Source organism: Nymphalis io, chromosome 7, assembly GCF_905147045.1.
Source record: "Nymphalis io chromosome 7, ilAglIoxx1.1, whole genome shotgun sequence".
NCBI classification, from domain to species: domain Eukaryota; kingdom Metazoa; phylum Arthropoda; class Insecta; order Lepidoptera; family Nymphalidae; genus Nymphalis; species Nymphalis io.
This window is the reverse complement of record NC_065894.1, coordinates 11,170,223-11,197,162: the sequence shown is the minus strand read 5'-3', so window position 1 is coordinate 11,197,162 and position 26,940 is coordinate 11,170,223. Positions and strand designations below refer to the sequence as shown.

The window sequence follows — 26,940 nt, the reverse complement described above, 5'->3', positions numbered from 1 at the left end:
ACTAATTTTAAACAGATGTGAAGTTATATCATCGTTTGAAGTATTTACATTCTCAGTTTATAAATTACGAGTGCCTTACCCGCGGTTTCGCTCGCCTCGTCATTGGTAAATACCAATTCACTTAGATTTTCACAATACAATATATACAATTTTTTTTTTACTAACTTACGAGTCAAAAACCCTTCATACGGTTAGCCCTAAGTGTGAAAGGAATGCAAATTTTCATGGTGTAAGCTCCAGTACGGCTGATATGTTGATATGTTAGTCAGTTATTCTTTTATTTACTTAGAACATATTATTTGTTCAGAACTTACATACATATCATATTATAATTGAAAAATTGAAAAAAATGAATAAAGGAAAATTATGTTCTTTTACTTAATACACCATTTTTTAAAGTACTAAGTAATCTTATCTGGACACCTAAATCTTAAGGTCGAATTTGAGTTCAACGTAAAATGTGTAACTTTTAACTGAAACGCGCCTTAGGCTGAGAGGTTTCATTTATTTTCATTTCATTCATTCAATAACATAATCATTCCTAGGGCTGGATATTTTTTTTTTCATTAAAAAAAAAAATAATAAGGCTTATCACTTAATACAAGTTTGTTTCATTATAAATAGTTTGAGATTCCAAATTTACCAATAGATGGCGTTGTTCAATATTATTTTTATATGAATCACGCTGTGGTTTAGTAAGAACATTAGTGTTATTAGGTCCGTAATTAATTTTGTCCTGACGAGAACTTGAACGAGTTGAGTATTCAAGGTTATTTGTATACTCCATTCCACTTATATGTATGTGTAAGAAATTCATGGAGTTTAGATTTGTCAATTATCATACAGGATAATTTCATATAAATATAATTGTATTTTTTTTATGTATTCATTGGGCACAAGGAGAAATTATTATCGGTTTCCTATTACAGTACAGTAAACTATATTTTATTTTTGTTTCTAACAATATTATTCGCGTTAACTTTAAGCGAATATGTGAATATTATATTAAATACCCAAAACAATGCCCAGTATAGCAATGCGATGGGATAAATAATAATTTGAAATGTAATTCGCAAAGTTTAGAGAACTCGCTGGCATTGTTATTGAAAAATTCCTTACATTCATGGTAACGGACCGCGGAATTTCTCATGTACAGGCGCTTGTTATCCCAGATATACTTTTAAATTTAAAAATAATACACTAACATTACATGTTTAATTGAAAAACATATTACAAATCTAATTTAATTAATTTTATACGTACTCAGTCTTGTAATAACGGCAAATGATGAAATTATAATCATTACGCGAAACTGTGATTAGAAATTAGTTAAAATATATTTGTTTATATATTGTACCTATGTGTCTATAGTTACACTGGCTCACCCACCCTTCACCGGAACACAAAAAGACTAAGTATTGATGTGTGCCGTAGAACATGTGAGTAAGTGGTACTTGCACAAAGTAAATAATGTTGAAATAAAAATTCAACACTGATAGATAAATTTTATCTTATAATATTTATTATAATAAGTATCTCGGAAACGGCTCCACAATTTTGGCGTAAATTACATTTTTATTTAGGATTTTGCTTTATATAGAAGAATCGCTATTTTTCTCAAAAACTTTTACAAGCTACTTTATTGAAGTCGAGCGAAGCTCGGTCGCTCAGGTAGGTACTATTGTTTAACTGGAAAACAAATAATATAATGATAATACTATTATACATACGACAAATTTGAAGTATACAATGTTATTCATAGATGTGTGCGTGACACCCGTTTCGTTCTTTTGTTGTTATTTAATGTTTTGTACCGAGTTTCCTGCGCTTTGTCCGCTCTTGTTTTGACGGCATTTTGTTGGTAAACCATGCCATTAGATTAATTTCGGTGAAGTTTTGTTCCGATTTGCTAAATAATTTAATCGTTAACGGCTTCGTTAAAGTTAAGCATAGAAATCAACTTTGATGTTATCGCCAAAATTAATAGTTTGATTTTCTGTATCGGTTTTATAGTGGGCTGAGTATTGACGGAGTAAATTAAGTGAATGATAAGAAATACTAAAAAGGATACAAATAAAAGAAATGTGTAATGTGTATCCATGAACCCTTATTGGAGCAGCGTTGTGAAATAAAATTTAAAACCCTTCTACTCCGGAGGAGAGGAAGCCTCAGCCCTCAATGGGACAGCTAAAGGCTGTAATTTACACTTATATTTTTGTAATTACATTAATTGTCACTTTCTGTGAGTGTCCCTGCCTCGATAGTCAGGGCTCTCTCATAAAAAAAAAAAAAGAAAACAATTTAGGTAAGCGAAGGTAAAAAAACTAGTTATATAAAAAATATATGTACTTTGCATATAGTGTTGATATTTTGTATTATGACCCCTATAAAAATTGTGACGATAGCGAATTCTGTTAAAAGAATACAATGACTTACGTCCACGATGTTGTACGAGTGAATTTTTTAAAACGGTATAGTTTTATTTTAATAAATAATTTAAACGTAATCAGGACAATCAGAGACTTGACCTCGATATGTTTGAACGCTTTTGAAAATACTCTTTTTTGTAAATGTGAGCACAAATTTACTGCATCTTTTTAATATAATATTATTTTTCGAGTGAAAGTCGTGAAAGGCTTGTAAAATACCCTTTTTTGTCTCTACGAATTACTTATCTGTCTCAATTCTTGACGGAGTGCACGACTTTTAAAAGTAGGCACCGGCGACCTGAAAAAAAAAATTATCAATGATAGTCACAAGAATGTTCCCCATATAATATTTCGTTTATTTTCGTCTTAAGATACAAGACAAATTGCAATATATAAAATTGATAGATATAAAAAATAATAAACCATCATAACTAATTATATAATGAATTATATGTATTTTTCCTTTTACTATAGAAAAACATACACTACAGATTTCCCGCGTGAAAGCATAGAGAGATTTACGTTAATTGTTCCATTTTCGACGAAATATTCAAAAGTATTTTACTATCAATACATATTTTAACTTAAACGGATTTCGAACGGGCTTTTTTAAGTCCCATAAAATATTGTGTTGTATTTAAAATTTCGTTTCTATTTGTGTAAAACTGATTGTTCTTTTTTGCCGTCGTTCGTAATGACGCATTTAAATGGATGCTTATTGTGAATCATGCTCCGATCACAGTAAAATAGCCATACTTTACTGACATAATTTACTGGAAAATACGAAATATCTACGGATAATTTAGTTTAACGAGGATGCAGTCGTAGGGAACAGCTAGTGTAGTATAAAGAACTAATGTTCGTTAAATGTTTATTTTTAGTTGAGTCAAGTATTCAAAATTGTCGTGTTTTCTCATGTATATGTTGCAAGTATGCAAATGGGTAAGTAGGTATGTCGCTAGATGCGTCGGTGTCTTTGACATGGCCGTGTTGCGAGATACCTTCAAGTGTTTTCGGAACTCCTTTGTGATTACCATCTCACCATAACGCTCTGCCTATTTCTTTTGAGTGTAATAGAATCATATTATATATATTTTTGAATGCTATAATATATATAATGAAGTAATGAACAAGAATTGTCATTCTATCGAAAAATTCGAAGCTTAAGTATAATAAAAATACAAACAGTAATAAGTATTGAGTAACTGTCTGTAATTTTTTTATAGATAATTAAATTAAACGACACTTCATCCCCCGTGGGACGTAGCTTGATGGTAAATAATAGCTTATTCCAATAAGTGGACTTAAAGGGTAAAAGCATAAGAGAAGCCATCTTAAGAAAAAGGCTTGGAACTTACTTCACCATGCTGCTCCATTGCGGATTGGTGAATAAACCCGGCCAGGACTTAAACTCGAAATCTTCGTTGGAGATTAATGCGTTCTAAACACCGTTCGGAAGCCAAAGGGTAATTATATAAATATATATATGTACACTTCATATATACTACATAACTTCTATAATAATGCTACTGTCAATTTAACTGTAAGGCAACAATACTGTCAAATCTTTGAATCTATCCAACCTTGAATCCATCTAGTCGTTTGGGCGCGATGATGTGACAAATGTACAAAATTTGACTTTCAAAACATCATTATGATAAGCGGGAACCCGTGGGTGTCGAGAAAGAAGATATGAAGTATTTTCGTTAAGCGCATCGATCGAGCATGACGTCATTGGTATAATGGTGGTGTGAAGCAATCCACCAATTAATGCTTTCCGAAGTAAGGCTGTCCGTTTGCATGCCAGTCTGCCAAATCCTTTTCCTTTAAATGTAAAGTGCATGATAAATGATGATTATTACTAAGATATACGTATGTTCCTATGTAATGGTGTATGTAAGTATTGCTTTGATATAGGTACATATGTACCTACTTTTCTTTTTTTTAAAGAACATTTTTGTACAATTACCCACAGTTATAAAAGTAATATTCTAAAACTACCCCATACATTACAATTTTACAGAATTACTAGATGTCTATTTTCTATTTTCCTCTCCGGTTAAGCGTAATGTGTATGGAGTGGGTACTAACATAGCCGAATAGGATCGAACCTGGGACTTCTTACATTTTTAAGTGGCCCGTATACCATTCAATGTTCTATTTCACAAAATTATCGATTCCTTAACCAAATGTTCGAAACAGAAATGTACGAAGAGACGAAATCCATTCGAGTACCTAAACAAACGTTTTTCATTGGACTTAGTTTGTATACATAACGTAATTATATGAGTCTTTATTAATGCTAACAGTTTTTTTTGTTTGTTTATTTGAACGCGTAAATCTTTGCATTAGATAGTCCATTTATTGATAAATGTTTTAGACTATATACCATTATGCCACGAACCACGGGAAAGAGCTATAGTCAAAATAAATAAAGCAGGAGAAATCGCGTAAATGAACCAACTATTTATAAACAAAAACATAGTCCGTCCTCAGAGTTCATCCATCTTCATACCGATTTTCATTACAATAAAAAACCCAAAATAAATCAGATATATTTCCGTATTATATAAGTAAGTATTAAAAGAGATAACAAATTTGATAGGTAAATGATATAGTAATGCGCTAAAAGGTTTCTACCCTGTGCTATTTGTTCGGATAGTCCGAGTTTATTTTCGAGAGTTCGCTGTAAGCGTTTATTTCAGGTCACACGGATAGAGCCTCACATTTTTGCGAGGATAAGCTTTATTATACGGATTGCGTTGTGAAATTTTATAGCAGTAAAGGGAGTGTTTTATGCTTCAGGAAGAATTCGCAAGACGTGTTCTTTGTCTACATACTAAGTTTATGAAAAAGATTATATAAAAGGTTTATATATGGACTAACAAATGAACGCTAAAATTTAAGTTTTAATAGATCATAGCAAAAAAACTGAAATGAAACCTAAGTATCTTAGTAGAGTAGAAAATAATTAATAGAAAAAAATATATACAAACGTTAAACCATAATTAAAACAATTAGATATTGTAATAAAAAATACTGTTGAAATAAAATTCCGCTTGTAAATTGGGTTTGAAAACTACAGGTTTTTCTTACTTACCCTTTGTAATTGTAACAAAGCTCTGTTATACTTGTTAGCTCTGTTACCTATAATAAAAATAAAAAAATAATAAATATGAAGTACTATGATAAAAATAAAACTTATTAAAAGTTAAATTTCCACGAATTCAATAAGTAAAGTCGGATAGATTAGTGCATGTATATATATATATATAAAATATCGTCGGCTATATCGAAAATAAAAGCATTATTAATAACTGTTTAACGTAAATAATTCATCGATGAATACTCGACGCATTTTTGTGGCACTATAGCAAACTACGACTCCCATTATTATGAGGCATAATGGCGTCTCCTATGACGTCAGAGTCCCCAAAACACGTCGAGCATTCCTTAATAAATAACGATAGTAGAATTGCAATAGATACTTTTACGTTTGGACTCTACTACCACTTACCATCAGGTGGAGTAGAGTCATTTGCCCTACCGGCGAATATAAAAAAAAAGATAGTATTTTTTAATATTATACTGTTTGTGATATTACTTGTGTTATATGTTGTTTGTCACTTATAAATTACACTTTTGCATAGGATATAGTGTTCTGTCTAGTCTTATTATTATACAAGATGGAGGATGTTAAATACCCTAGGTCCTATTCTAATAGGGGACAATGTATGCAATTGCATGCGTAATTTAATGATTTTATCGGTCGTGTAAAGTGTAATATACAAACAAATATATAACACACATTTACGCATTTATAATATTAGTAAGTATGTCTGCATATATATAAACTTACAAACAAATAGTGTAGTAAATATGTTATGTTCAGTTGCTGCACCGCCATAACGTAATAATGTTACCAACTAGTTTCTCGTGTAATCGAATTTCGCCCTTTTTTCCAGGAGAATTTCGAGCACTTTCTTTTTGCGCTTCTATGTGGTACCTTTCGAATTGTGTATTCTCCTCTTTAATTTACTCCTCCACGCGATTTCACATGCGTTAAATGTAACTGTTTAAAGTTACCTGATGCTATATCGTCTACTAGATTTCGCCCGCGTTTTATGTCCTGTGTTAGATTTTAAAAATTAGACATGTCCTTCCTTGGGGCTTCAGATTTCGTACTAAATATTATCAATATCGTTACTGCGGCTTAGCCGTATTAAGTATTTATTATTAACTTAAAAAGTAATAAGCATACAGAGTTACTTTCGCATTTATATAAGTATACATTTATATATATATATATAGTATTGGGATGAAAGTTTGTATGAAAGTCTTTTATTTTTGAAGAAAGAGCTATGAAAAGTTGTATTTAGCAAATACAAATTACGAAACGCTTATCAATAAATTACCTTTCTAATACAAAAATACTTTTATTAGATCCTGAGATTAACGGTCAAACAAACAAAATATTCAGATTCACCTTGATAATATTTCATAATGAATTCTAAAAAAAATTTGATAATTTTCGATATCAACATAATGTTTTGTTTGTTTACGTAATTTAAACAAACCGATTCGTCTATTATATAGGAAATTACAGAATATTGATCGACACTGTGGTAAGCCGGTAGTATGTACAACACTGACTAAATGTCTACTACTGCGGAGTGGATCCCCGGCTATGATAAATAGAACGTCTGCCAGTCTAGTAGCTAGTATTTTATTAATTAATTAATTTCATCAACTATTTTATTTTTTAATAATTGAAAAATAATAGATAAAGTTACAAAATAGAACTGTTATATTATCTTGGTGGTAGAGCAGTCTCGTCTGGGTAGTTACCTACCCACTTACCACACATTCTACCGCTAAATAGTAATACCTATAATTGTTGTGTTCCGAACCATTGTAACTACAGGCACAAGGAACATTACATCTTAGTTCCCAAGGTTGGCGCATTGACGATGTAAGATATGGTTAATATTACTAGCAGCGCCAATTTATATGGTCGATGGGTGAATTGTCACCATTCAAATGCCTTCCTATGTTGTATATTTAAAAAAAAAATGCTCATAAAATTTAGGTTGGATTGGTGATCATAAGGATAGATAAACGAAAACGAAAACATAACGTGACACAAACAATAATTGTGTCATATATATGTCAATTCTTCAATTCATATAAATGTCATATATATGTCAAATGTGTCATAGGCAAACAATATTTTATAAGGTACAAAAAAGTGTTACGTGACGTCTTCGTAATGAAGAATATTTGTAAGCGATGATTTTTTTCCTAGTTTCTTAAGTGTTTGTTTGTTTCTAATAACGAAACAAGTTATTCTAGTAATGATCTCAGAGAGACAGCTGTAATGAAAAAAAAAGATACTCATTTAAGGAAACATACGTTTATTTAACACTACAACATTTTACATTTGTATATGTCAAAGATTAATGAACTTTACAACTATTCTGTAAGAACGCATTTCATATTTAGTGGAAAGTTGAAAACTTATGATGATTACGCCATCACCAAAATAGCATTAAAATGTTATGGTATTAATAAATTACCGATATTTCACGATCGTGTAGAATCTGATGTGGTATTCTCAGCCGTGAAATGTTGACAGCCGGCTTATGGTGATATACTATTTTGATGCGTGTATTCTTGAAATGTTATAATTATTATGATCAATATAGCATATCAATATCTGATACTTCACTACAGTTTTCTGTGGTGAGTTTCGTTTAGTTCTGAACAGCCCTAACGTTTCATAAAGCTGATCTATGTTTCTCAATTTATTTCTTAAGGCGTGTAAAACGTCGCACATACCGATTAGGTTTCGCTCTAATAACAATTTAATGTTGTTGTTTTCCGGTAGTGACAACTTGACGAGCACAAGGCAAATATATCCCACGGTTTGCAGCTCTTTGGTAATGATAGGAATGCCAGATATGCCTAAGATTGTAATATATATCAAGTATCATTATCTATAGAAAGACATAAGTATATCTATGAGAAAATTTAATACGTTTCGGTAGTAACTTCACTTTGTCGAAGTTGTAAAATGAAGATTTAAATGTGTTGGTCTATTTTTAATTTAAAAGTTTTTTTTTTCTTTTTTTATATAGAATAGGACGAGCATATGGGCCACCTGATGGTAAGTGGTCACCAACGCCCATAGACATTGGCATTGTAAGAAATGTTAACCATCGCTTACATCACCAATGCGCCACCAACCTTGGGAACTAATATGTTATCTCCCTTGTGCCTGTAATTACACTGGCTCACCCTTCAAACTGGAACACAACAATACCAAGTACTGCTGTTCTGCGGTAGAATATCTGATGGGTGGGTGGTACTTACCCAGACGAGCTTGCACAAAGCCCTACCACCAGTCGAGTCATTCATCTTTAAATTATTTAATACTAATTGCTATTAGGCGGTTTTGCCCCGTTAAACGTTACTATTCCGCTCCCGTCGTAGCGCGATGTTCAATAGTCTCTAGCCTATGTCAATTAATGGATTATCTTTAATATCTTATAATTCTATTTGTGGCTAAAACCCTTCAAGAACTTGCATAAATTAATGTCCAACTGTTTGTACTGCCTATGACCGCTTGCTTTGTACAAAACTTCATAAAAATTGGATTACTACTTTTTTATACCTGACAACTGACAATACTTGTCAAGAGGGGTGGTATTTACGCAGCAGGCTTGCACTAAGATTTATCTTAATTACTTCGTTTACTCTTGTCTTTATATGCGTTTGCGAAAATTCAATCTATTGGAACAATGACTGGGGTCTTGCCGTTTCTTCGTCTTCAACGTATTACGACAATAAAAAAATACAAACAATGATATTTAACAATTCTCATATAATTTAACAACAACATACAACAACTAATCAACTTTTTGTCGTAAAAGTAAACTCATTAATGTTAAGTTTTTATCTCAAATAGTTTATAATTTCGTCGCTAACTTTTTCTACGTGTATGTCACTCATACAAGTGATAGAACATTGTGTCAGAGGCGTTTTACTAAATCCTTGAAATTCTAATACGCTTAAATAAGTACAGCTCAAAAGAATCATCTATGGTTCAATAGCGTAATAGTTATTTTACATAATAAGAAAATTTTCAAATACACTTTATGTAAATACTATTTTTACATGTAATTATGATCGAAACGAAATAATGAACGTTCAATTATTATTTATAACGCTGGGAAGCCGTAACGTATGCGGTTATTTGCCTCTTGTTTAATATACACTGTTTCATAATTTCCAGTAAACAGTAGTAGGTGAGGCGGTCTGGTTGCGTCAGCGAATATTTAAGGAGTTTGCGGGTTTACTTACTTTGAGTTGAGTTTATTGTTGGATGGGTAACCGATGTTAATTTTTACTAGAAACTTTTTATTTGAAGTAAAATTCAATATACGATACAATAAATAAATTAACCAATAAACACGAGTGTATTCTTACACTCTCAAACAATCGGTGATTGTCACCTTTCGATTTATTAAGGCAAGAGAACGCCTTCACAGTCGGCTACAAAAGAAATTAACGAAATAATATTTATAAAACTGGTGCGCTATGGCACTGCATTTGTATCTCCGTTTTACGAAACTCTCCTTTCTTCATTCACTTCTGCAGCCGACTGTACGAGTAAAACTAGGTTTCGCGTAGGGCCGGGCGACAGGCGGAATCGGTAGTATGCCGCGATACTTTGCGTTGGAGTGACGTTTCGTGGGTTTTAAAAAAGTTAGTGTACTTAGTTATTAGTGCACTTTTGCCTCCAATTTCAGTTTGACAGTGTCAGTGCTAATTGCCATTTCGAATGTGTTCCTTATTTGAAAGTGTTGAATGGCTATTTTTTTAGTGTCGTGTTGTGATTAAGAAATGTTTAACAAAAATTTTGTAAATATTTAGATTTAATCGTTATGCCGCTTATTCATTAAATTAAAAAAAATATAGGTATCTATATTTGAATTAGGACTTAATAAAAGGTAATGTTTGACGAAGTTTGAAATAAAATGTATTTGTTTCTAAACGTATTGCTTGACGAATTTATCATCGTAAGAGTGTGTGGGTGTTTACGAACGTACGTACGTAATTCGATTGTGTTTGTATTTATTTATGAAAATAAGTCTTTATTTTATTCACGACTGTTTTGTAAGGTCAGACATATTTTAATATGGCATTGTGACGTTCGATTATACGTGTATCTTTTACCGATATAATAATGAATAAGTTTGTAATTTCAAAACCATAAAACATGATTAACGTGATGTAGACTTTAAACAGAAAAAAATATAAATATATAACTAATAATAAATATATTGACGAAGGTTTATTAAGGTAGATTAATAGAGGCTTTAAAGCAAAACAAACATATGAAGCCCAATTTGATTGTTTTTATCTGAATATTGATTATAAATCTTCAGTCATATTTACGTTCTTATTATGAAATAACTCGGGTCGCTTCACAATTGATGTAAACAAGATCTCAATTTACGTTTATCCCGCGGGAAATTTGTTATGTTTAGGAATACTTTGGTGAAATATTGTAATGTTTTTTGGTCGGTACAAGATTAACGATAAACGACGGCGTGCGGTTGGCACAAAGGGATAATATTATATCGGAGTCTAATATAGTATGGTAAGGAAAGAGGTGTCAGCCCAGTGGTTAGAAGACGGTAATCTCAACCGATGATTCCGAGTTCAAATCCGAGCGCCAATGATTTTTCATGTGCTTAATTTGTGTTTATTTTGTAAATTCCGATCGTAAAGAATGTCTGAAAATTTTCGGGTCGTTTTGGATTTGCTGTCTCATTGGATTATGAGACTGAGGAAATAGTGCCCTCTGCACTTGCGTTTGCGCGTATTTGTGCACTAAAATATCTATATACCGCGTAGTTATCCAGTGCCTTTAGCCTTGAGAATAACCACCGTGGCCGAAATTAATCAGGAGCATACCATTATCGTGATAAAAGCTTCTAATTAAAAAATATAGCTTTTTAATTAATTAATAATAGTGTTTATAAAAATATGTATTCAAGTACGCTCTTACAAGCAATTTTGAACCGTTTCATAAGATTATATTAAATTTCCTTAAATTCTTCTGAAACGGGTCGACAGACAATACGAAAACTCTAAAACACGACTCATTTTTAACATATTAAATTATAATATACCATTTAATATTGTATATTATCTCTTATATATAACAACATTAACAGTTGGAAAAGATTTTTTAATATTATGATGCAACACATGTAATTATTTAACATATAACGAAGCGATATGATCAACATACTAATAACCTGTGATTATAATAAAATATTATATTCTAATTAATGTTAAGCGAATTAGACGCAAATGTCGCTATAATTTCGTATAATGGCAACTGATTTTACTCTCATATTATAATCGTGTGTAATGATTATTAATTGTGTTTTGTTTATTTTTTAATTAAAGGATAATTGATTTCATATAAGTCAAAAACTATAGAACCCCATCGCTGGGCCACCGTCCGGGTCAAATCTAAATCAACCAGGGACCCAATTCAACACAGTAAAAACATCATCAAAATCGGTTCGACTGTTTAAAACGATTTCAGTGTCATGTACATGTACAAAAGAAGTACATACGCACATATACAAAATGTTAACAATTAAATTGAAAACGAAAATGTTTCAAATATTAACACCGATATTAACTCTTGAAAAAATTCACAATCTAATATTCCAGCCGCGGTAATAGACCGCAAATAGTACACGTTATTTTGTCGGGTAACACCCTCTTCAAAGTCCACCCTTATCGTATTAGGTTAAATTTATTTCCAAATTTGTCCCTTATACATATATATCAAGAGGGTTCTTGTAAAAAGACTTAAAGTGGCTGAAATTTTATACCCTTTTCAAATTAAATAGATTTAATTAATAATTCGAAGCTGAATTATAATATTGCATTTATTTATTCTTTCAAATATTGTTTGTTGTTTTATTCATAGTATTGCTATTGTCATCATCTTATATGTAAATATATATTGAAGGTCGTTCTCAGGAACCCATGGTGTGACATATGTTTCCCGATCTGGAAGACATTGGGAACCTGTCACACTAAGGAACCATTGTAAACAGGGTAAAAAAATTAAACAAAAACTTAATGTGCTATTTGAATACAAATAAATGTTAAAATAATATGTGTTTTGTTATATATTATTTTAATATAATTAGAAATAACGATATATACTACAATGACTTATGATTGATTGGACAATTTTTACAAATCCATTACGTTAGTTCAAGCGACATGTCATTCCCGCTGGCTCAAACCGAATGTACTACCGGAGCTTAGATGTACTATATGTACAAGATATTTAACCGTAACTTCAAAAATAGCAGTTCTACAGTAACAGCCTGTTAATGTCCCACTACTGGGCTAAGGCTTTCTTTCCCTTTTTGAGGTTGAGAAGCTTTGGAACTTATTTCACCACGCTGCTCCAATGCAGGTTGGTAGATTTTTTTTAAATATATAAGCTAGCGCTTGACTGTTATCACACCTGATGTAAAGTGATGATACAGTCTAAGATTGATCGCGCTTGCCTAGAAGATGCCTATTCACTTTAGACTTCAAGGTACCCATATTGTAGGTGGTGGGAAAAACAGAAGTCGGGAGGGTATTCCAGATCTTAGCTAACTAAAATACACATGTGACATATCATTTCAATGAAATTAGACACATGCAGATTTTCTCACGATGTTTTCTTTCGCCGTCAAGCTCGAGATGAATTAACACAAACACAAATTAAGCACATGAAAAAGTGGTGCTTGCCCGGGTTTGAACCCACGATCATCGGTTAAGATTCACGCGTTTTAACCATTATACCATCTCAGCTTATAACATTTCTATCTATTAGATATTGGAAATTAATTTAAATAATAAAATAGGCTATTTAATGAGGACCTTAATTAAATATATATAAAATTAGTATAGCTATTACAAACATAACCGCTTGAAATGAACAACAACGCTAGTATTTCCCTGTTGAATTGAAATTCGAATATTCTTGGAGGATCCAAACCACTGGAAGACAGACAGAAGACGGGATGATACCAAAGTAATTGTCTATTAATTATATTATTCGTTGCGAAGGTATCATTTCTCGAAAGCGAAATATATAACAATCAATAAAATGGATGTATTTTAACGAAATTAATTAAAGTCAGTCAAAGAGTAAATGATTATCCTTGTTTTCATCTATTACATCCGTAATGTTGCATGATTGGTTACTTAAACGTGAAACAGAATTCTACTATAAAACGAGTTCTATCGTTTAATTTATCAGCGACCTGACCGCGTTTGATCACTCTCATTAATCATTTGGAATCACGAGATTTTGGATTGATGTTTCGACTCCCTGACATAAGACCAGTTGAGCTTTGAATATAATACGACCATTTTAACAATGCCTATATTGTTTTATACGGTAACTTATATATATCTGCGGTTGCGGCATCGCCGAATGGGTATATAATAATTGCAATAACCGCCGCAAAGGGTAAAAGGGCATTGTAATAACCGCCCTTATGTTTTAGGTTCTATGATTAGATCGACACGAAAATTGGCGCTATATTTGAAAATGTATGATGAGAAATTAGGTAGTGGCGCTTCTTACTAAGTGGAAAAAGTAGTTTCTTATGCTGAAAATTGTTTAAGGAATGAATAACGCTTTTTAAAGTATTAGTGTCATTGCCATCAGGTGGCTTAGATGCTCAGCTACCCAATAAAACCAGTGACTCAGACCTGTCACTGCTGGCTTCTTTAGCTTTGAGGATATTTCAGGGTAATGAAAAACATCCTTGACAGCGACAGGTCTTCGATAATTGGCGCTGCCAGTCTTCCTGCTGAAATAAAAAAATAAGTATAGTAAAAGTCTTTTTGGTGCGTTCGGATAATCAAATCAATCATTCAATTCCATCAATGGATCAATTTATCGGATAAAATATAATCCCTATCAAACAATAATGTATATAATACATAATATGAACTAATTGTTAAGAAAAATTCAAGACATATAAGACGGATGCACTTACATAGCGTTGACAAAAAGAGGCTTCAGGTTAGCGCCTGCCGTATTTACTAACACCTGTCCTTTAAACGAGTTCATAACAAAAACTGTCCATCTTAAACTTCGAAGATGTCATCGCGTAAAAACCTGTCAAGTGTGTATGACAAAGAGTTAGCAGTCAATATGAATAAGACAAAAATCGATGTAAAATGCCTTATTAATATTGCTGGTTAATTGTGGAATTAATTTATCGTGTTTCGCTACTGTTACAACAAAAGGTCGTGAGACAGGTTGAACTTTAAATAGAGCTTGGAAACTGATAATTTTCTTATATTTTATTAGTACTCGTCGGAATAGTAGCGCCATGTTTGTACTGAAATATTCCTACAAAATAAAAATCGCGATTCACTCCGCTTTAATTATTTTTTTCTTTCTTCTGTTTTAATAGTAAGTAATGTATAAACGTTACTTTTAAAGCATTCATTTCGTAATTAGAATGATACATTAATATATGGTGTTTTATGGTGTTAGAAATAGAAACTTAATACATACGACCTTAAGAAATTGGAATAAAAATAGCGATTCATACTTGCAGACGAACCCGATGCTCGGCTTAATAATGAGACAAATCGAAGACGATTGCACTTCTACGATACTATCGCAATCAGAATTGATTGATCATTTTGAATAAATTTGCTCATCTGTGTGTTCGTATTATAAACTTTAGGGTTGCTATATTCTTGTAACTGAAAATTTTGTTATTCAATCATGCCAAAACTGCTTATGCGCATATTTATTAGCGCATGAAAAACTTAGTGAACTATGTGATAGGACCTATGATACTATTTTTATATATTTTAATTAATAAAATTGGGGATTCAGACATCTAACTGCTTGTATTGATATATAACACGTATAATAGAATTAAAAAAAAAACAGTTTGATTTTCGGATTTCTTAACTTGATAAATACCTCGTGAAAAGTTTTATACCTTGTCTTTTTCGTATACAAGGCTATAAGAATCATCAAATTGTATTTGTAAAACACTCCACTCAGATTGTCCGCGCGCTCTTGGATCATTATTGTAACCGTTTAACGTCACATTCATATATATAACCACCGTTTATTTTCTTACCTTGTGTTTTATTGAATATATAATTTTTATAACCCGGTACGGAATGCTTACAGCCAGTTGTAGTATTTACAATAACAATATGATATTGACTTTTATATATTATCTTTACGTAAGCGAAATACCACTCATCACTAGATCCCCTAAAATATGCGGATGGACTTGAAATAGTCACAGTTTCTCCTTCCCCGACGTAGAGGCTCACTAAGAACGGATTTTACCAAATCCTATCCAAAATATATTTATCGCCGAGGCGATAAGCTAGTACAATATACAATTAAAGCGTCAACAGCGCAATAGTTTGCGGGTCGGTAATGTAAAGTATCGCAACTTCGAGCCTGATCCCTTGGGCTCCTGACATCCGTACTCCTAACACAAGCTGTACGCTTAATTGGTAGGTAAATAGGAATATATAAGAAATATATATATATATATATATATATATATATATAAGAAGAATGTTCAACGTTACATGTTAAATAAATATCAAGTACAAATAACATTTATCGTTATTCCAAGGTAGTATCTTGGACAGGCACTTTAGAAGGTTAGTGATCGTTGAGAAATCTTTGAAACATATAATATCACTCGCAATAATAGCTTATCGTGGAAATATCCCACAGTTTTTTTTTTGCTATTCTATTAATGAGGTTTTTATGTAATTATTAATTAATAGTAATTACATTATGTCATGTTATTTGAAGTTTTGATAAAAAAAACTTATCTAAACAAGTAATAATTAAACAAATTATATTTATCACATAAAACTAATTAACTGTAAGTTTTAATATTGATACTATGATTTCAATCTTTATAAAATTGTTTGATCAAAATATTTTTTATAAATGTATAACTAGTGCCCTGTACTTCTACTCTCCATCACATATCTAGTTTCGCACAAACTCAAACAAACCCTTTACGGAGTCGATTTTCATAAAACCCTTCTTAGTTTATGCTTATGGAGCTTAAGGAATTGCTTACTAAACTCACGTTTATCGACCTTAAGCTTGCAGAGAACTTTGGAAAAGGAGTTAGTTGTGTTTCATTTATATATTATATATAATATAAATAGATACATAGATATATGTTAAAAAAAAAGATAGAATAAATTATTTATCTGTATAAACGAAAAGCACTGGATGGATTTTTATGACAAGCACACAATTATTTGTGTGAGTGTGAGAGAAATTAGTATTTCGTAGTGTAATAACGTCATAAATGCTTAATTAAATAATAAATATATTACATATGAAAATCATATATTAATTTACATGCTTAAAAATCGCTTCTCTTGGAAGATATTTTTTTGGTCAGTTTTCACGCTGTGCCGACAAGATGAAATGGATAAACGAATAATAATACAATATTGGTCATCTGTGTTGTAAAAGTATAAAGTGAAATATTTCATAAATTATATTCAAGATTTAAACGCGATTCCTTAGCGCGTACCTTTTTTTTATATTGCTCGACGATTCGACAAAGTAGTACCAGTCGTGTTCAAGAGCTAGCTATTTATATTGTATGTAATGGATAAAGTACATCGCAGAAATTTGTTTCACAAGAATATAAATAGAAGTCACAGTATAAGCTTCACCAAGAACAATGTTACAATATTGACGTTGAAAAGAATTGTTGAGTTAAAATTAGACGAGCTGCAAAGTCAATGGTATAGTAAATGGTTCTAGTAGTTTCATATAATGAGAACTGTTCGTTGTCTTACAAATCCTTTGTGCGTACAATCGATACATAACGCCCGCCTCATTATCTCGACACAATTAAACACCAGCCCGGTACACTTCGGCGTTTAATACCGGCATAGTAATGAGAATCAAAAGCTTTCAAACGATTTAAAACTATTAGAAATTTTAAGTGTCCATGTTGTTTCATCTAATGTCAAATGTTAAAAGACAACTTGGCTAAGTAGTGAGATCACGTGGGTGTTATTCAGGAGTCGTGAGTTTATATCCAGCCAAGTTATGGAAGTGAGCTTATGTGCTTTAAGTTCGTCTAGCGCTTGGACGAGGGAAATATTTTGTAAGGAAAACTAAAAGAACTCTTATACATGTTTATTGGTCCTTTTGCAACAGAACGAAGGTATTATAGACTACTTTACTTTTTTTAACAAAATCTTAGACATTTGAAAAAAAAAATATTGAAGTTAAGTTTTTTCACAATTTGTACTTGCGCTACCAATTAAACAAATTATATACAGTTCAGCAATTGAGGGTTTAATGAATTCGCTTAGACCGACGAGACGTCTAAACAGACCCCCATTACAAATTAATTATATATTCAAAATCTTAGAAATAATACACTTTTTATTATTAATTGAATAACTTGTGGTGAAAATAAACCCAAAATAATTATTCCATGAGAGGAATAACTTCCCTATTGTAACTCCTTAGTGTCCATGTCGCAGTGTCTCAAAATATCTTAAGACCTCGGAGGGTATGAAGAGGTCATAATCCGCTGTTACGTAACGACAGACGTTCTCATTCTTGGACAGAAATATCTATAGCCTCGCGTAGACTGGATGGCCCAAGTCTTAAGATCATAAGCAATAAAATAATAAATAAAATATATTTGCTAAATATTAACCGGTATTTTTATTATAAACATTTTTGCATCAAAATAGAAACTCATTTGTGTTATTATAATGTATGTTTAGTTTTTATAACTGCTAACATTTAAGGCTACAGATGCCGAGGTTCTAGTTTGAGGCTCCAATTCGGGTCAATTGATGGTATTGGGTTTTTCTGTTAAGAAATTTTCAGACAGAAATACTGAAAATACCAGTTTTACACTTTCATACCCAAAGAAAGATCGTATAGCTGTCAGTCCTACGTCTGAATCGTCTCCGGTCATCCCATCAGATTACGAAATTGAGAGAATAGGATCGTACCTGTGTTTACGAACACTTGAGATTGAGTTTGTCCATTTGACGTAATTCGATTCGGACGTAGGTACGCTGCACTAAAATTGACCATGAAATATCGCCCCCCCCCCTCTACCGTGCACCTCCAAGTGTAATATTTTGTCATATCTGTTTGTCGTAAATAACAGAAAACGATGAAGCCGTAAATTCTTTAAGTACACGTTATAAAACATCCGTTTGCGCAATAACATTATTTTCATCATAAATTCTTAAAGATGAACACTCAAATCATGTCTCTAATATTATATAAAATAAAATATTAAACGTGTACTTCGTTTTATTACCGTTTATCCTCGAATACGTCTTGTTACTGGTGCTTCAAGTATTTAAATGAATGATTGATTTATTACATACTAAGAATAAAATATTTCATGACATTTACAACTACGTATTAATTGCAACTTGTATAGAATGGGACGTTTGAAAAAAATGATTCATTAAGAAATACAAATTAATTTGAAATATAACCTTAATTAGATTGATGACATATTTCACTTCAAAGAATTAGTTTTAAATTTCGAAATAGAATCGGTTTTTTTTTTCATACATTTTTTTATTGTGATAAATCTTTGTGACGCAAGCTGACCAGCTATTTTATCGACAAAAATCTTGTGACCTGATGTAATTACTTAACCTTTTGGGGTCATATCTTGGTTGCCATGGTTGTACATTGATTATGTAAGAAGTGGCATAATTTTTTACAATGCTAGCAACTACAGGCGAAGCTGAATTATCACGTGATATCCCAAAATGGTTTACAATTTAAATATACAGGAACAACTTCTCCAACTCGATATGATTAAATAGACTTGATAGTCAGTCGTTGATGCCGTGTAGTTACTTAATAAAATATTTCGCCTTGGCCTCTAGTTTCACCTTCATTACTTATCGTTACGAGTCGAATGAACTTGAACGAAGTTATGTATCAATGGACATTAATGAAAAAATTTAGATTTATTTTATATTTGAAATAGTCCGTCGAGGCTCTAATACTAGTGTGCTATTTCATAAAATATTAAATATTTTTTGGTTAAGCTCAAAGCGTTCTATATAATTAAAAAAAAAGTTACTTCAAAAGCCAATAACCGCAACCAGTGTTATCTACCTCCATCTGACCTGGAGTTCAAATTTAGGACGTCATAATCTACATCCGAACAGCCTACCCAATAGACCAACGGGGCAATTAATCTTGCCCATTTATATATGTCACGAGTACATAAATACACTAACATAGTTTTTAATTACCAAATGATCTTACAGCTCGTGTAACTGCAGCAGTTTTCAACTTAGACCACACATTAATAGCTCAAGGGTCAGAAAAACGCCTGTATTTCGATGTCAGACGTCTAACTAAACCAGAGCTCCATGCTCACCGCTTCTCCTAATGAGAATACTCTAAATTCCTCGTGTATACAAAGCGGTATATTCCTCAACCCAGTTCTGAAGAGAACTATATAAAGTAGAGCAGAAATAAAAATAAAATTATTTAAAGAAATGCAATGTAATGAAATTTTGTCAACGAATATTCCATTGTTAAAATCTTTACTTCTTCCATAGAAAAGGAAGTCTTTGATAGTAATAAAAGGTGTCGTGTACCAGTTTTTAACAAATAACGAAACGATACAATATTTGAATGGTAATGGACTTATCTATAGATTCCCTGAGTGGACAACAATATTATCGATCATCTTGTATTCTAATGCAAAATAATAACACCATTGCTGTCCTCCGGATCTAGTGAGCCAGTGTAATTACAGAGAGAGTGCGCATCTTAAATGATAGTAAATAGTACCGTGGTCGCAAATGAATGACGCAATGTCTTATTTTCATAAATTTAGGCTGTAACAATTAAGTTGTCTTAAAGGAAAGCATATAAGTAAACGGGACAATGGTAAAAGAATATATATGTTTTAATATATTTTAGGTGTAATAAAACAGGAAGCCATAACCACATATAACCGTATAAGTCACCCGTTCTGTATCGAATACCATTATGTATATATTATGACGAAAACCACAGCACCTAAGGAAACACGATAAAAGTTTTCGATAATATATGATTCAGGGGTGTAAAAATAATTGTATTAAACTGGTATGAAATTAAATTTCTTAATATAACAGTCTGTAAGTCCCACTGCTGGGTAAAAGCTTCCAGCCCTTATAAGGAGAGATTATTCCATCACTCTGTTCTAATCAGTATTTATGGACACTTGTGGTAGAGATTCATCTTACCCATCTAAATTTCCTTACAATGTTTTCTTTATAAACAAAATGAATTAAGCACGCGAAACTGCGAAGTCTACACGTCAAATCAACCACGGATTTCAACTTCGAAATTTGGCTAACAACGTATTCTATCCACTGTGCTATATCGATTTATTTTAAAATTTTGTTGGAATCAAAGAAACCGTAAGATGACAAAATACCTACCTAGAATGTTTCGTATAAAGAATTATTGAATACATTAAATCATAACTGTTACGTCGATTCTGTATAGTTAAATGTTACCGAAACAGGTTACATCTTTGATTGCGAACTTGTTTGAAATCGTATTCATGATATCAAAACAGTTACTTTGTTAAATATGATTGATGTGTACATTTGTCTATTAATAGTAAAATATTTGACGGACCGGTTGGCTTGGTCGGTAAATACTTGCCTTTCACGCCGAAGGTTGTGGGTTCGATTCCCACCCAGGACAGACATTTGTGTGCATGAACATGTCTGTTTGTCCGGAGTCTGGGTGAAATTATCTATATAAGTATGTTTTTACAAAAGAAAAATAGTATATGTAGTATATCAGTTTTCTGGTTTCCATAGTACAAGCTTTATACAAGCTTAATTTGGGATCAGATGGCCGTGTGTGAAAAATGTCCCAGGATATTATTATTATAAACAGTTTCTTATAAAAGTTATACATGTTTTCCCATTGTATTATGTGATCTAGATTTTGTATGATTGTAAGTCTTATTTTTTTACCTAAATTCTTTATTCGGTTAGAACGCGTTAATTTTTACCTATGATTGCGGATTTGAAATTGCGCAAATACCACTGATTTTTTCGTATGCTTAATTTGTGTTGATAATTTATGCTTGGCGATGAAGGAAAAACGGTGAGGAAAACTGCACGCGTCTAATTTTATTATAAATGTACACGTGTATCCACCAACTCGCATTGGAGGAGAGTCATGGAATAAGCTCTAAACCTTCTCCTCAAAAGGGAGATGAGGCCTTAGCATAGCTGAGACATATACAGGCTGTTAATTTAGTTCATACTCTTGGCTGGTATATTTGGTAATATATCTCTAAGAGGTCAGTATGCCTTTTATACTGATATCTCTTTTGCCATGTTATAAATCAATATAAAAAGCTTGACATTTTAATTGCGATCGTTAAAAGGCAAATCATTTCCTTTTATATGTGGAGGAACAGTGCACCGAAAAATTTGAAATATTGAATTATCTAGTGAGAAATTTGCTATAAAAACATCTTGTTTAGTACCTTAATAGTAGCGTGTTTGATATGTAAGGCGTGGCGTGACCTCTTATAGTGCCAAGGACTTCGTTAAGGTGAAATGATTAATTTAATATCATGAGGCCCTTGTACTCGCTAGCCGACCTGTCACTTACTATAATATATATTTAAATGAATTAAATATAAACTATTAAAAGCATTTTGTAATGCCAAAGAAAAAAATACTAAGCCTCTTTACATAAAACTTATAGAAGACGATGCAGCGCGTTTCGGAGAAGTTTTAGTATATAATATGTATATACTAAATAGAGACTACATACTACTACTACATAAAGAAACTCTGCACTCTAATTCGATTTTCTGGTCGTATTCAATATTAAAAAAAGCCGAGATGGCCCAGTGGTAAGAACATGTGAAACCCGGGCAAGCACCACTGAATTTTCATGTGCTTAATTTGTGATTATAATTCATCTCGTGCTTTACGGTGAAGGAAAACATCGTGAGGAAACCTGCATGTGTCTAATTTCACTGAAATTCTGCCACATGTGTATTCCACCAACCCGCATTGGAGCAGCGTGGTGGAATAAGCTCCAAACCTTCTCCTCAAAAAGAGGAGAGGAGGCCTTTAGCCCAGCAGTGGGACATTCACAGGCTGTTACGGTACGGATTCAATATTAATTGATAAATTAAAAATTTATTTCAATACAAACATTATTACACGTACAAATTTAAATATCGAATAAACTTTTTACAACAATTGACATACAAATACGAATTTTGAGTGGTTTTATGTGAAGTAAAAATGGTGTTCAAGCTTTAAAAAAGTATGCGAGTAATTTGATACTCAAAATCCTCGCCGAAAAGCAGCTGCGAAAATATTCCATGGGTGGTATTTGCATACCAAAAAATTGAGTTTTTTCATAAAACTTTATATTATTTTTATTCTTTTTTGATTAAACATATTATTTTTTTTAATAATTTATACAGCATTTAATTTTTCAGTGCATCATTCTGGTGTCTGCTTGTCTTAAAAACTTTTTAAAAACTCAAATACTTCCACTGTTTTATATGTTCAAATGTTTGTGTGTGTGTAACTGTTTTATCGACGTTTTAATTTAGTCGGTAAAACAGGCTTCTGTAACTTTGTATTCGGAAATGCAGATTTTTCTAAACGTTACATTTTTAAGTAAAATACTCTCTACAATGCAATGGCTCTTTTTGAGATAAGACCGCATTTTTTTAATTAAACTCCACATTAGAAGTAAGTCTTTGTTTATGATTATTTTCTTGTTTTTGTGAGTGCGGGTATTAAGCTTTTATGGGCACTTCTGATTCATCATGTTATAAATTATTGTACAGCAAGAAAGTCTATAGTTACTCTTTTTCTTAAATTAATCATACAGTCAAATATATACATATATCCGATACCATTGACTTATTTCTATAGCGAAGAAGCAGAATGTTATGTCGGCAGTGCTTGTAGTGCGCGTGATAGAAACATACAGAGTAGGTCAGCCGCAGGTTGCCGTTGAAACCGGTCCAACTCAACCTACCACTTGTTGCTTGGTCAATTTGACTTTAAGAGCTGCCGACTGTTCTACACCAACTTTATAATAATACTATCTCTTTCACTTGTATCGTGTTAAAAGTAATAGCAAATGTAGTATTTCTCACATTATAAATTTTGTGAAATTGTAAACAACAAATGTTAAGAAAAATATAGAAAATAAGAATGTTCTTATGTGATTCTTTTTTTATTATTATAAATAAAGTATTTTTTCGGTGTAAAATAACGTTGAACGCAATTCCCGCTAACTTTCTGAGTACACGCTTTCATTGCACATGTCGTGAGTTTTCTCCAAAACACTGCGTATGTAAAAGTTGTAAAAAACGTAACAGGAATTAATTAAAGGGAAAATAAGGTATATATCTTTATTCTATACCGTAACCATAACCGTAACAGCCTGTGAATGTCCCACTGCTGGGCTAAAGGCCTCCTCTCCTCTTTTTGAGGAGAAGGTTTGGAGCTTATTCCACCACGCTGCTCCAATGCGGGTTGGTGGAATACACATGTGGCAGAATTTCAGTGAAATTAGACACATGCAGGTTTCCTCACGACGTTTTCCTTCACCGTAAAGCACGAGATGAATTATAATCACAAATTAAGCACATGAAAATTCAGTGGTGCTTGCCCGGGCTTGAACCCACGATCATCGGTTAAGATTCACGCGTTCTTACCACTGGGCCATCTCGGCTTTATTCTATATAATATATTATTTATTTATTATTATTATCGAGATCAATAGTATGATGCTGGAACTAGAAAGCTACAATTCGAATACCTGTTTACAAATTTTCACTTTTCTCTTCACACTTGTAAAATTCTATTTAAATATTAACCATATTGGAGTACCAAGTTGTTAGTACAATCATGAACTAATTCTAAAGCCATGATTGCCTGCAGACCTTGAAACTCCTTGTGATATGTTAAATAATAATGTTTTATTACTTTCAACAAATTCTCGCCACTTAAATATTGTTAGTAAATAGCTATTCTACAGTAATGAACTAGAACTGGTGCAAAATACCAATATATTGTTTCAAGGGCATAGTCTGCAAGTCCAGGTTGATACCGCCCACTTATTCATTATTCTGAATCCAAACATCAATACTTGATACTGTTTTTGTTTTCATTAACAGTGTTATGAATGTCTTGTATTCCAAACATTTTTTATAGTATAGGTTGGCGGACGATCATATGGACCACCTGATGATAAGTGGTCACCAACGCTCATAGGCTTTGCCATTGTAAGAAATTTAAACCATCGCTTACATCGCCAATGCTCCAACAACCTTGGGAACTAAGATGTTATATCCCTTGTGCCTGTAATTACACTGGCGCACACACCCTTCAAACCGGAACACAACAATACCAAGTACTGCTGTTTTGCGGTAGAATATCTGATGGGTAGGTGGTACCTACTCAGACGAGCTTGCACAAAGCCCTACCACCAGTAATCAATCTACAATGCCTGGAATACTGGAATCAGTCATTATCAAATGTTGTTAAAACCAGGTTAGACTTAATGTTACAAATATAAAACAAAGATTGTCACAACATATGTTTATCTACGCTTAAATGTTTACCACAGTTCAACTTACAGTGTCAATAATTAATTAATTATAATAGCTATTATAAGCACAATATTCTATTTCACATTAATTAATTTGATATCTATTAATTGAATTTAAGAAATTCACAATCGCCCATTCTCTTAGAAACCTTGAGCGATTTATTTCACGTCTCTTGCTCAATCAACGAAGATTACCAAATTATAATTTAACTTGCTATCAAATATATTTGCTACCAGCGTGTCCTTCGTTATTTTGGTCATATAGCGTGAAGGCAGCCTGACAGCCTCGACAAGCTGAAGGTGCTTGGCAAAGTAGAGGGGAAACGACCAAGTGGCCGCTGCCCCACACAATGATCGGACCAAGTTACCAACCTCACTGGTCTCCAAGTGACCATAGCCCTGAGGAAAGCTGAGGGCAGGAAGGACTGGAGAAAATTCACAGAGATCGTGACCCAGACCCTAGATCAGAGTGGACACGACCTTCAGCAATGAAGTAAACGACCGAGAAGAATTCAACTTGTTTATTTAACACTTTGTTATACGTACTAGAAATAAAACAGAAACAAAGTTATGTTAAAAATTCATTAAGTATATAATCATCACCATAAACACATAGTAACTTATTAATATCAACTACCAATCGACTTCACTTATATTGAGGTACACAAGAATAAAAAAAGGTAAGAAAGAATACAATCAGGACATACATAAAAATTACGAACCTATACAATATTAAAGATGAAGATGAATTACTACATGAGTATACGGCATTAATACAGCAGTAGCATTTTACATAATAATTATCAATAAACTTTTCTAATACTATGCGTCTTTGTTTATAAGAACAATTTATGTCGCCATCGAGCTGTTCCATTATTTTTCTCACGATATTTCCTTCCTAGTTGTACGAGCGTTAAAATATAAAAAAAAACATTTTCTTAAGTTACTTTATCTACCAATAATGTTTTACGAGTATTTAATGTGAAAAAAAATGTATTACAAAGAAAAGCTTATCTCTCTATAAGAGATTTCATCCTAGAGATTCATTAAATCTGCGAGTATTATTAGTTTCATGTCAAAATAATAAATGGCATAATATGCGTACATTAAAAAAAGAAGTGTAATATATATGTAAATACAATATGAATACAATAATATTTATTTCTTACGAGTAAATGAACCATAGATCTTAAACTATAGATGACACTGTAAAATTATAAACCGTTAATAGTCAAACTACGGTACTAAGATAGAAGTTCCTTATGCTTGTAATACTCTGGCTTACTCACCCTTCGAATCGAAACCATGTATTGCTTTTTGGCGTATGGTGAGTGACAAAGAGGGAGGCATATTACAATCGATAATACAGAAGTGTTTTTAATTTTTATTTTCTGTAAAAAAATTATACACACCTTGATGGAGATAACTTTGTTTGTTGTTATTATTTCTTAAGTTAAAAAGTACATTTACTTTCGTTTCATGTAAGATGTATATAAGCTATTTACTTATATATATAGTTTCGATATAATAGTAGTAGTTCGGACAATATAACGAAGAGAGAATTAAAATATACTTTTGTTATTTAATATCGTCTAAAAGATAATATTGATATATTAGACGAGTGTGTTCAGATAACGCTTATGCCCTGAGAACTAGACCGTTCTGTGCCTAGATAAGCCGATCCTCTATAGATTATCGTAGTCAAGTGAAATGGAGGCCATCCGGGCTTTAGGCTGGCTTATGAGGGGTAACTCAAAA

General features: G+C 32.3%; 1 protein-coding gene across 4 annotated transcripts in view; it reads left to right on the top strand.

Annotated features, from left to right (window-relative positions):
• Window positions 1-26,940, top strand: part of LOC126769433 (protein PALS1) — a 157,094-nt gene that overhangs the window by 82,922 nt on the left and 47,232 nt on the right. The gene's annotated exons all lie outside the window — the stretch shown is intronic.